Source organism: Amphibalanus amphitrite, unplaced genomic scaffold (genome assembly GCF_019059575.1).
Source record: "Amphibalanus amphitrite isolate SeventyFive unplaced genomic scaffold, NRLGWU_Aamphi_draft 000260F_arrow, whole genome shotgun sequence".
Lineage (NCBI taxonomy): Eukaryota > Metazoa > Arthropoda > Thecostraca > Balanomorpha > Balanidae > Amphibalanus > Amphibalanus amphitrite.
The window spans coordinates 8,344-17,026 of NW_024881755.1; the positions used below are offsets into that span (position 1 = coordinate 8,344).

Consider the following 8,683-nt stretch of genomic DNA (forward strand, 5'->3'; position numbering starts at 1 on the left):
TCGAACGCCGCTTTCCCCGTATCGCTACGTGGTCCAGGAGCCGAGTTAGAAGGGGGGTTGTTCGCAGGGCGTGTAATTCCAGGACCCCTCAGCGGGGCGCGGGTTAACTAGCGCACCGACGGGGGTCGGTTATCCGACCTCCCAGTTTTTGCATCCACCCCCGTCGGTGCGCGGGTTAGGCGTGTTACTGGGGGGGGGGGGGGGGGGGCTTTCTGAAGTTTCAAATAACCATGCATCGACATTCTGAGCAGTTTGTCTGTGAAATCATCACGATTTTGGAAAAAAAGACGGAATGTTCTTGTATAGGCATGTCAAATCTAAAAATCTCATTTGTCCTCAAATATGCGCCATTATCTTATATATCCGCCAAAATTATGAGGATGATTGTATGAAATGCCTTCTCCCTATCGCGCGCCGCGATAACGCCTTGAAAATGAAATATGTTTTAATCGCAGCCTGATTATCTTCTAGCCCGGAGCATATACGACTGGCAGAGGAGGGTGAGCAGCGAAAAGAACCTTTGGATTCCAAGACCACAGCGAAAAGAAAAGAGCTGATTTGGCACGACGTTACCGAGCAACTGGACATAACAAGTACGAATATCTCAGGCGTTTTTTAGACATACATGTATTTAGCTGCCTACCTGCATGATTATGCACATTAGCAGTTTATGTTGAGTAGGTATGGAAGTGGTTAAATTGTAGATATATCCCTACATAGTTGTAAAACTGTGCAAATGTAGGCAAATAGTAACGACTTATTAAGTAACGAGTAGAGTATGTGTTCGGTCACATGACCATCTGTCCTCAATGTCTGGCTGTTATCAAATAGTATACATAGGTACAATGGATGTGTACATACAATGTGCATTGTGCAATGTAGACGTGTGCATGGATCCGAGTGATGGATTAATGTCAGTGAATCTCAAAAGTCAAAACAAACGACAAAATAGGATAGGTGATCACATTCATGGATTCCTCATAGAAGGTGCATCCTAGATCTATGATCTCAAATGATCTGACAGTGATGACAAACCAAAAACATGTATCTATTATCTGAGTGGATACTACCATATGCACCCTTTAAAATCATTTATCCATATGATTTCATGTCAATTAATGTCACAGTGAATAATGATTAGTAATCATATAACAGGGTGTCCGGAAATTGATTGCACACTCTTCTAGTCCATTTGACAAGGAAACAAAACATGCATGGGTCATGGCTTATATACCGATACACGCTCCACCCAGTCGCACACACTCCCTCATACGGTCGGGCATGCCGCACATCACGTTATCCAGAGTCTCCGCACTGATGCTGAGCCACGCTCGCTGGAGTTTCCTGATAAGCGCCTTCTCGGTGGTAGCCGGCTCCATCATGTCGAGCTCGCTCTGCACGATAGCCCACACGTTCTCGATGGGCGACAGGTCAGGGCTGTTGCCCGGCCATACACCCTTCTCCCAAAACCCTGGGAGGTTGTCCCGGCACCACCGTTGAGTGCTGGTGACGTGATGAACTGGAGCGCCGTCTTGCTGGAAGATGGCCTCGGACATCTTCGAGAGCAGCTCGACCTGTGCTGGCGGCCCCGCCTGCCTCTTTCGTTTCATCGCCGACGCTGCCGACTTTTTTAGGGACCTCCTCCACGCAGTACTGGGCCGTCACGGTCTGCCCGCGGGGATGATCTGGAGGTCTGACAGGCCCTGATGTCTCATCATGGCCCGGACCTTGATTTTCAGCGGCTGCTTCACAGTGTCGATGGCAGGCACTTGAGCGCTGCTGTGCACCTAGACGCGCTCGATCTGGCGATTCGGTGGGTGCACGAGCTCGAACACCAACTCAACTCATCGCTGAACAAGACCAATCTGAACATCGCCAGTCCTGGATGGTCCAGTTTTTCCGTTCCTGGAAAAATGCCAGCTGTTCCCGCTTCTGGGCTTCGGTCAGTTTTGGCTGGCGGCGCAGTTTTAGCGGCTTGAGACCCAAGCACTTGGTCATGTAGTTGTGAACAGTGGTCTTCGACACCGGGCGACCCCTTCTCAGTCAGCTTTTTTGTCAGTTTTCGCGTCGATTGGCGTCGTTTCAGCACGGCTTGGCGAGTACGATTTTGGCCACTCTGCTCAGCACAGTTTTTCTCACACGACCCTTGCGATTCTCCAGTGATGCATGTGTGATCCAGTGATCACGCCCAGTAATAAAGGGTCCGGCGAGATACATCCACTTGTCGGGCAACATCGCCTACCGTCATCCCGGCTTCAACTATCCCAACCGCGCGGTGGCGCGTCGCCAAAGTGTGCTCACTCACAATTCCCGACATGGGGTCCGCGCGCAAAGACTGCCTCTCGGAAAGTGACCTGTGGTCGCTCACTGCGGTTGAGGTCAGGCCACCTGCTAGGTCATATGATCAACTGACACTCATGGGTGCCCGGGGGCGGGGTCGCGATCCTCCCTAGCCGTTTTGTGCGAGCGTACGGCATATGGACACGCCGGACAGTGTGCAATCAATTTCCGGACACCCTGTACAGGGTGTCCCAAAAATAATATCACACCTTTCCAGCGTCAATTTCATGAAAATAACAAAAATGAGAGGCGCATTTTTCTTACATATGCATCCCACCTTCTCCCTGATGCGGGCAAGCATACGGTCCGGGACATCAGACACCAACATGTCCAGCTTCTGTGGACTGATCTTGGACCAGACAGATCGAACGTTCCTGGTCAGCGTGCGTTCAGGTTATCCTGGCGCCGTTTTGCTCACCTCTTACAGGACGATCGCCGAAAGATTTTCTATCGGCGACAGGTTGGGGCTATTCACTGGCCATTTGTACTTCTCCCAGAATGCTGGGAAGTTCGATCTGCTTCGGATCAATGATTCCAATCGATCTTTCGACGAATAAGATAGCTGGGTCTATGATCTGTTTGGATCCTCGATCAAGATACGTGGGATCAGATCTGAGATCCATTTTGTCGGATCCGTGAACATGTCTTGTAAGTACAATGCACAGCCCTCTGCAGACTGCGTGGTAGGTATTCTTTTTTCGACAAAACCGATAATAACTCAAAGGCTAAGTTATCGGTCGGTCGGATCCATGCTCCACTCCTTCGATTGGTTCTATCACTGTACGAAGTATACAACTAGTGTAGCAACAAAAAAATGCAAAAGTTTGTTTTGGGGGCAAATATAAACTTTTTGTGTTGTTGCAAAACTAGCCGGAAAATGTATACCCAAATAAGCCCAATCTAAGGTGCGGAGTCTCGCGCGTCTTGCTGTTACGATTTCCGAATGACCGTTAGCATAGTATTCGCGTTATTCTCGGTTTTGTCGAAAAAAAGAATACCTACCACGCAGTTTGCAGAGGGCTGTACAGCCCTCTGCAGACTGCGTGGTAGGTATTCTTTTTTCGACAAAACCGATAATAACTCAAAGGTTATGTTATCAGTCGGTCGGAACTCACTGCAAAATAGATGCGCCATGCTCCACTCCTTCGATTAGGTCTATCAATATACAAAGTTTACGCCTTGTGTGGCGACAAAATGCAAAAGTTTGTTTTGGGGGCAAATATAAACTTTTGGGTTTAATTGCCGAACTAGATGAAAAATGGATACGGTGATGATGCCAATCTAAGGGGCTGGGTCTAGCGCGTCTTGCTGTTACGATTTCCGAATGACCGATAGCATAGTATTCGCGTTATTCTCATTTTTGTCGAAAAAAGAATACCTACCACGCAGTTTGCAGAGGGCTGTACATGCAATGGTGCACATGCGATTCCCACTGAAATGCTACAATTTTATTTCTTTATAGGGGACCGAGCAAAACAGCAGCGGAAAGGCACAAAAGACAATTATCGCAGCGTCCGTGCCAAGCCGCGCTCCCTGCCTAGCGGACCGGCTGCAGTAGCCCTGGCGCCGCTTCAAGAGCAGCAGAAGCTGTACCTCTGTACCTTGGGCGCGGGCTCGGATGCCAAGGCGTGAGTATGGCTTAACTTGTCTTCTGGCAGCCGGTATTACTCCTCGAAGCTCGTAACATGTTCTTTACTTAGGCTCACCCCAGGATCGTAACTCGAGGCTTCGTACCATGTTACGAAATCATCAAAACTACTTTGTAAGTGCTCAAATGTGTGCTAAATTCGAAATGAGCTCCAAAACTACTTTTGAAACACGTAAAACTCCATAAAGTGAGCCAAGGTCAGCAAAGGTCAACTTGACCTGACCTCTAGGTGACCTTGACACTCACTGCAATGCATGGGACCAACATCATTTCACATGTTTGAATGTTTACAACTACAAAAATACTGGAAACACGCGGTTACTGTGAGCCGACAAACGCCGAATCGCGACTCCGACCAAACATGGTCTCAAGAAACAGGTCACACATCAAAGGCCATTTGGGTCAGGGTCATGACCCCTCCCCCCTTGGCTGGGGCATACGTAGAAAACTAATAGGTCCGGCGCGGGTTGAGTTAGATTGTGCGCTAAGCAGTTATGCTCTATTTGATTTATTGCTAAGATCAGACGGTTTTTCCATTTCAGTACCTGCCCGAGTCTCCGGGGGTCGCACTCTGAGTTGACGCATCTTGACGCCGCAGAAGGTGCCGGAGGGGAAACAGCGTACACTCCAACACCTGAGCGCAGCGGCACGGAAACGCCCAGTGCTGTGGCACCAACAGGGGTGTCTTCGACGCTGGATCAGCTGAACGCAAGGGAAGAAATAGCAAAGAAAAGTAAACACGCGGGTTTTTTTCACTGAACTAGACCAGATGCTGGAACGCATGGGAGAGCGCAAAGCGTGTGAGTTCAAAGCTAGAGTGTACGCGGAGGCCGTGAAGACTGCTTTCAATTTGTAGCTTCTAGCTGAGTGGGCCATACCGAAAGCTACATGTTTTGTCGTGCACTGTTTCAATTCTGTTCAGCCTGGAAAGTTGACCCATGATGTATTGTGCTTTGTGAAGTTCATATACCTACCTAAGTTTATAGCTTGCGGGAATACGCGAGATTGTACATTGTATTGTATTTTATTATATATTTTCATCAACCTCTTCCGTGCGAACACAGTTTTTTTCGGAGGTTCGAGTCATACACAGCTAAGAGAACTTAAAACTATACATGGAAACAATGATGGCACATACAGGCTCCCACCCAATCAGAACTTTCAGGTGATTAATTTTGACCACTTCTATAAATCATCCTCAGACGGCTTTTGAACTGCCCGATCGACGAGCTCTGCAACACAATCTTTGGCAGTGAGTTCCAAGAGGTAGCGGTGCGGTACGAGAAAGTACTCTGGGTGGCGACGAGTCTCACTCTAGGCAGGTCAAATTGCTCAGACCGGGCGAGGCGGGTGTCACGGGAGGCTGTGTCGCGTCTCGGAGTAAATAACCGGCGCATCGCAATCGGGGTATCCGGATCATGAAGCGCACGATATACACGAATACAGTCCCGTTCTGAAATCACATCGTCAAAGTTCACCCAGCCAAGAGACCTGAGCACGGGAGACATGTGCTCGGCTCGTCGTGCGCCAGTGACCACACGGGCTGCGAAATGCAGCAGCTTTTGTATGCGCTTCAACTGGCTGCTGCATGCACTAGCCCAAACTGGCAAACAGTACAGGATGTTCCCCTTTCGCATTTCGTTGACCGTGAGACAAAAGAGAATCGGCCCGATAATCAATTCCTGAGGGACGCCACCGGGAGCACAGTGGTGCCGCCGCGAACCACCTGTCTCCGATCACTCAGGTAGCTGGCAAACCAATCAGACGAGATGCCGTACCATCCCATCTTACTGAGAAGGACGCCGTGGTCGACGCTGTCAAATGCCTTACTAATATCCAGGCGTGTTATCTATGCTACGTGACCTGAGTCGATCTTCTTCGAGATCCTCTCGACAGCGTCGACCAGGGCGTCCTCTACGCTGTGTCTGCGTCGGTAAGCATATTGTGTGTCACTCAGTATGCCGTTATCGCATAGTTAAGCCGATAGCTGGTCGCACACCACTCGCTCACAAATCTTTGACAGTACCGACAACAATAAAATTGGTCGATAATTTTTGGCAGTGTTGACATCGCCGGACTTGTGAATCGGTACAGCAAGCGCAACTTTCCATTTCAACGGGAACACGCCGGTCCTTATCGTTGCGTTAATCAGGTGGAGAAGCATCGGACCAACCACAGGGAAACATTTCCGCACTGCATGCATAGGCACACGGTAGAGTCCTACCGCTCTGGAGCCACTCATACCCCTAGCTGATAGCTAATGACAGCTCCGGTAGTGTGACGGGCTTTAGCTTGAAAGCGGACGAGCACACGGTAACGGGACGCGGCGCACTCTGTTCTACGGCAACACGATCAACATCGGCAGGCAGCTCATCAGCGACACGAGCCCCGATCGAGGAAAAGTACTCGTTAAACGTGTCTGCGTGTTCTGGTCCCATCGCCAATGGGCGGGCCTCCACCGCACATCGCACCCGATCGAATGGCGAATTGCTTCAGCCGCCGCCAAAAGCCGCAATGGTCCTGGTGAGCCAGCTGATCGCAGAGAAACTCCCTGCGTGCGCCGGCAAGCTTGCTCTTCACCTGGTTCCGGAGGCGGTGCTAGATGGCGCGGTCTTCTTCCGTCCGGTAGGAACCTACTGCAGCCAGTCCGTGTGAGCGGCGTCCCACTCGGCCATCAGCGCCTGGAGCTCGGGGTTTTCCTTAAGCCATGGACACCCAAGCGGTGCCGATCTCGTCCGAAAGGTCGGGCAGCGACGGTCCATGACGGCGTCCCAGATGGTCATGAACTCGTCCAGTTTGGCGTCGACGCCGACAGCTCGAAACATATCACGTCTTCGACGTTGGAGATAGCCTGAGTAATGTTGAAATGAATGTTAAATATCAATTGTGCTAATGCACATATTGTAACCGTGCATTGTCTTGTGTAGCCCTCCCCGACAGAGGAGGCAGTGGTGCCGCCTTCTTTTGTAGGTAGGGGGCTCTGGCGCTGTAGCTCAACGGGGTGAAATGGCGGGATGGTTGGGCACTGCCCTCTGTCGGAAGTAAAAAAGCAAGCCGATAGGTTTAGCGATGGTCCAAGCACTAAGGTATCCCAGTAAACATGCCGACGTCGGTCCGACGTCGGGATGACGTGGGCATCTCTGCATCGGCATGCCGACGTTGGCCCGACGTCGGTCCAACCTCGGCACGACGTCGGCTGGATGTCGGGTATGCCCGCATGTACCGACGTCCAGCCGAGGTCCAGCCGACGTCGGGCCGACGTCGGACCGAGATCAATTGCCGAGGTCCAGCCGACGTCGAACCGACATCTGACGCTGTTTTGACCGTTAAAATAATATAAAAAGCATGTTTCATGCTTCATAAAGAGCTTCTGTATTCAAAATATCCTCAGGAAACTCAAATCTTCCTCCACGCCGCAACCCCCTGATCCTCCGGACTGGACGGGAAACTGTATCCCATTTGGGATTGCCCGTAAGCCGAGCTCGCCCGTAGCCGGGTGCGGTGAGTGCTTGGGGGCTGCTCGGCTCGGCCTATCCTTTGGTCAGGCTCAGCCCCGGCAACTCACCAGGGCCGGGCCCAGTTCATACCTATAGAAAGGCCAGTCGGCAAGTGTCACTTTGCCAAAGTGCCACTTATCAAAGGGACACTTTGGGAAACGTTTGTGCAGGTGTGTAAGGGTGGCTATATGAATCCATTTGTGGGGTCGCCCTTTCCAATAAGTGTCACGTAACAGCAATGGGTTGGGACTCTATATGAACTGGACCCAGGGTGCTCGCCAAGAAGACCAATGTCTCCATCCTATCATCCTTCCGGCTCTGAAATGGTCTTGTCAGACCGAAAGGGCATAACCCAACAAAACAAACTAAATTCGCTATCTCGCTGCGTGGTGTAGTGGTTAGCGCACTAACCTCGCGTTCAAATGACACGGGGTTCGAATCCCATCGCCGGATGATGCTTTTGGCGCGTTGTCCCAGTAAACATGCCGACGTCGGCGACTGGGGGGCTCGAATCCCGCCGCCGGTTCATGTTTTTGGCGCGTTGTCCCAGTACACATGCCGACGTCGGCCCCGTCGGTCCAACTACAAACGATCTCGTCAACCTCGGCAGACGACCTCGGCCCGACGTCGGCTCGACGTCGACTGGACTTCGGATGGACGTCGGTACATGCGGGCGTACCCGACGTCCAGGCGATGTCGGGCCGAGGTTGAACCGACTTCGGGCCGACGTCGGGCCGAGCCTCGGCCCGACGTCGGCATGTTTACTGTGATCTTTATATCATGATTAATGTTTCCCGGTCGCTAACGTATGGGGAAGGGTCCGTTGTCCCCCCCCCCCCGGCCTCTTGCCGTTTGACCACTGATCAAGCTTGAGTGGAATTGCCTGGGACCGTCCATGACATTCCATGACATCTTTTCTGCGTATATTGTGAAAAGTTCAGACCCAGGTCAAGTTCAGGTCAACCATTGTTAAAAGTAACAGTTTGTATAAAATGTATATCGGAATTTCGATATGTGACCTAAGGTCAGGTCAATTTTGCGATGCCTCTATTATACGACATGACCTCTTTCGACCAATTTCGTGACCTGAGGGCGCTAACCTGACCGTGACCCGAGGTCAACACCCCACCCAAACAAAAAGTAGGTATATCATTCGACGCGCCTGACCGAGGCGAACACGTTGCTGCCAAAATCGCGG

At 51.1% G+C, this 8,683-nt stretch overlaps 1 long non-coding RNA gene across 1 annotated transcript; it reads left to right on the forward strand.

The window, feature by feature from the left end:
* Positions 1-448: 448 nt before the first annotated feature.
* LOC122386726 lies at positions 449-5,036 on the forward strand. Its single transcript, XR_006257432.1, has 3 exons — positions 449-593; positions 3,803-3,968; positions 4,531-5,036. It is a non-coding gene; the product is annotated as an uncharacterized LOC122386726 (long non-coding RNA).
* The last annotated feature ends 3,647 nt before the right edge of the window (positions 5,037-8,683 follow it).